The sequence below is a fragment of the Sinocyclocheilus anshuiensis genome, unplaced genomic scaffold, assembly GCF_001515605.1.
Source record: "Sinocyclocheilus anshuiensis isolate Anshui unplaced genomic scaffold, SAMN03320099.WGS_v1.1 scaffold942, whole genome shotgun sequence".
Taxonomy (NCBI): Eukaryota; Metazoa; Chordata; class Actinopteri; order Cypriniformes; family Cyprinidae; genus Sinocyclocheilus; species Sinocyclocheilus anshuiensis.
The window spans coordinates 379,739-383,965 of NW_015536531.1; the positions used below are offsets into that span (position 1 = coordinate 379,739).

The 4,227-nt window shown below is 37.6% G+C and overlaps 1 long non-coding RNA gene across 1 annotated transcript; it reads left to right on the forward strand.

Moving 5' to 3' along the window:
- The first annotated feature begins 738 nt into the window (after window positions 1–738).
- Window positions 739–4,200, forward strand: LOC107694770 (uncharacterized). Its single transcript, XR_001634917.1, has 3 exons — window positions 739–977; window positions 3,882–3,960; window positions 4,078–4,200. It is a non-coding gene; the product is annotated as an uncharacterized LOC107694770 (long non-coding RNA).
- The last annotated feature ends 27 nt before the right edge of the window (window positions 4,201–4,227 follow it).

The following is a 4,227-nucleotide window of genomic DNA, read 5'->3' on the forward strand; positions in this document are numbered from 1 at the left end:
ACATGATATGTCATTTCAAAGAAAATATGTAGGGACAGGAATGGAAGAGTCTGAAGAGGCTAAGCTGAATTGGGGAGAAAACATGCTGGGCCACCATTGTAATGGCCCAAATGTAGATGGAATGCCTAGTGTGGAAATGAGAATACAGGCCACAATGGTACAGCAGGGTGCTGATGTGTGTGCTGAAGCAGACGCTTGACGAGGAAGTCATAGCTGGAATCAGACACAGGAGCTCATTCAGAAAGCACTTGTGAAAAGGGTGCAGACGTAAAGGCAAACTATGCAGCCTATACGAATGTCTGAAGCTCAGCTTGCTTTTGGATTCAAAGCTTATGCTCACAGTTGGAAAAAAATGTCTTGATGCTCGAACTTGTAATGTCTAGTTTTAAAATGTAATATTTATTTATTTTACACAATGGTTTCTAATTATGCAGCCATATTTAGATATTGTGGGAGGCTACACAGTGGAAAGCATAGTTGGCACTAACTTTGAACTTGGTATTTGGGCATTATCTTCTTTTTGAAGTTTGTTTTATTAGAAGCAGCGTATTAGGCTATGTCATGGAAAGCAGGGCTGGCTTTAAAAAAAAACATTTTAATATATTACGATTAAAAATTATGTGTTAAATATGTAAAAATAAGTAAATTAAAATGTTTTTGTAAATATTGTTTTTTTTTTAAAAAACGACATATTTAGGCCTAATCATTTCCAATGACCCGTATGTAAATTCCCTAACGAGGAAGTAAATTTTCCTACCTTCTGAAGCTGGAAGTACAAATTGATTTTGCTGTTCACACAGTACGGGATATTCCGTTCGTTAAAAAGCGAAATTGTACCTAAAGTAGTAGTCTGGAGACGTGTTTTCACAAATTGAGGTGCTTTAAACTTGACAATTGACACGCCATTTCAAAACGCGGCTCTTCATTTCACGACGCATGCTCAAGAGACGCCGAACTGCAACAGCGAAGCCAAACAGGTAGACGAACTAATGATTAGAAAAGAAGAAAAACGAACACACGCCAGATTTCCTCATTGATTTCATCATCTTCCTTTGGGTGTTTTTTTTATTATTTTTTTATTATATATTATATATATTAATATTTTTATTTTTTTTAAATTATATATTCATAACAATTATTAGACTTAGAGCTAACGATAAAAAAAATAGCGCGCACACGCAAGATTAATTTGATAATTTTCCTATGCGTGTTTTTAATTGAAATAGGCCTATATTTAATTGAGATAAATATGGTTAATTAGCATATCATGCAGTTAATTCGATTACAATATTTAATAATTTAATAGGCCTAATTATTAGACCCCGAACTCGTATACCGTGTCTACACCGCGTCGCAGTAGACACGGTGTTACAGGTAAAGGAATTAACGATACAAAAATTAGAGAACGCGATATTTACTCATTCCTTTCATCATCACTGGAGTGTTGCCTAAACAAACAAACAAATAAATGAATAAATAAATAAGATTACAATTTTGAATAATTTTATAATTATTTATATAATTATTTAATACTCAGGCTCAATGACAGGTAGGCTACCACTGAGAGCTAGGGTAATTTAAGAATGCAGAATTTGACAATATAGAGGTTGATTGTAGATTTATAGTTAGATTTTTTGTCATCAAGTTGATCAGCTGAAACTTGCAGACTTAAAACCAATTATTTTTTTGTTCCCATGCCATCTTGCCGAGCAATAACAAGAATAACTATTCAAAGTCTAGACAGCATTTCATTTGTCATTTGAGATGAAGTTCTTCCCTTTTTAGTAAATGAGCACTGACCTCTCCATGTGGCTTTGGGTATTTGTTGCTTTTTGATTATAATGCAGGAACGCTGGACATTTGAAATGGCATAGTGGTAATTACAGCCATTTAATTACACCGTGTTTGATGCCTGCCTTCAAGAGGATAGTGCAGAGAGTCCACTGACCCGTCAACTGTTTGCAATTGCAGCCAGAACCAAAGCTGCTTTTGGAATTTGCTGAACTCCAGCACTTGAAAGAATGTATATATGACAGCTGAGACAACTCTATAGACTGTATTTATTCGTAACAAAATGTAGAATGCAGCTGGCTTTAGCAGAAAACTGTGTTGTCTAAGTGACGCCCATCTGAGAATTTGTTTAACCAAAAATACTGAAGTTCCATTTGACAGGTTTTTACTTAAAAATGTCAATGCATGAAGAAAACAAGCCTTGACATGTCTACACAAGTGTAACAAGAAGTAGCAATGCTAACACTTATTTGTCTCGCTGTAGATGTTGGAGAATTATGCCTGTGATTTTAACCTGACAAGGTTTAATTACTAAGCTTATTTAAATGTTACAACCACTAAGGAACTGCACACAATATATACTTTAAAATACAATTCAATACAATACATTTTAAATACAATATACAATTTAAGTGTTAAAAAAATCTCACTGTGCTCTCATCATGTCCTTATCGAAATAAAACTGCAGTGTAAGGGTCAAGTGACATATAGCATTAAAATCTATTTTAAATAGCTGAATCAGTTAAATTTATTTTAAATATTATTAGTATTATGAATCAATCTGACTGAAAATTAGCCTCAGGAATTAGGCAGTCGCAGCGTCTGAATCAAGAGTGAAGAAAATCCTCTTCATGTCTCTCAGGTTTCTCCGTTTGGGGTTTGTCCATCAACAGAGGCCAATTAGACTGGGCCTGACCAGTCTCTATTAAAACAGAAAGTGTTTACATCAGTTTGGCCAGTGTTTGCACTTGAAGATACTGAGAACCAAACATAACAGCAACATGGATACGCTCTATTATGTCCACAAGGCAAGAGTGAGTCCAAAATGTGGTACATGCTGCAGTGTAATGGCTGTGAAGTACCACACAGAGCATTTTTGTGTTGGTGAGTTAACAGCTTTTCAGCTAGGTTGGGAATTTCACCTTCTTTTTTTCCTCAGTAACACTTAGATGGGTTGTTGATTTTCTTTCTTTCTTTTTTTTTCGTGGTTTTATCAGAACTAGCCATATTCCTTGGTTATTAAAAAAAATACTCATTCTTCAAAATTTACAAAATGTATCTGTTGGCAGCTACTGTGGCAAATGTTTTTTTGTGTTGTTTCAATGAAGAAAAGCAGCACTTGTGGGATGTACATTTTTCTATTAATTACACATAACATTCGAACACGTTGACATTACTGAGGTCTCCAGGCTTGGTGGGTGGCCAATATGAGAAATCATGGTCCTAAACTTCTCTGCTTCTGGTTTCCTTCTCGGTAGTTTTGTGCATATATAATTGAGACCATTGAAGTACATTGCAGATCCATCTGCTTGGCAGAGAAGTGAATACTAAACCATCTGGGCCTCTACATGCGCCAGAAAAGGGATATGGATAGGTATTGTCTGAGATAGAGCACCTCAGGGGGTACATTATTCCACAAGGAACACACACACACACCGAGACACACAAACACACACGCACACATTCACAACGATCCATACTGCTCCGTAAAGATAGTAATACTAGCATGCGAAATCTGCTGTTGTTGAACTCCAGATGGAGTGTAATAATTCTGAGTCCCATCACCTCGAGTGATTAGCAAACTCTGATATCAAAGCAAATGATCGTCAGTATCCCACTCGGTTAGTACACAGAGCCACTGCACAACGTAACGTTTGCTCTCGGCCCTTACATTCACAGAATCAACAGTGAATACATAAATGATAGCAGACATTCTGTTCCTGCCATCAGTTGGTAAAATGGAGTGCCATGTTGAAATGTTTTCTGCTCGTAAGTCGCCCACCAGCTCGGCGGAGACACACATGCTCGCTTTTAGGGCTTCGGTTGTGGTCAACACAGCGACTAATTTATTGAATTCTTTATTTTCTTAGGGATACATGAGACATTTTGGCAATGCTGGAGGACTCAAAGAAGCGCAAGGCTGCTGTGCAGAAGGGGACACTCGCCGAGGTTTGTTTATTCGCAGCATTATACACATTAAGCATCAGTCTTTTGGGTTAGCCTTCATCCATTTGGAAACGGATCGTTTTCTTAACCTCCGAGTGACTCTCTGTTCCTCCGTCACAGCGGTGCCAATTCTGAAAACCGATCGTAGTTTTGACATGATGCTGAACTGCTCTCCTGCGGCCCAGGATACATCTGTAAACATTGGCTAAATGAAGCCAGTGGGGTTCTCACAATGAAACACCCCCCGCTCCCCCCCCCCGATGGCCCTTC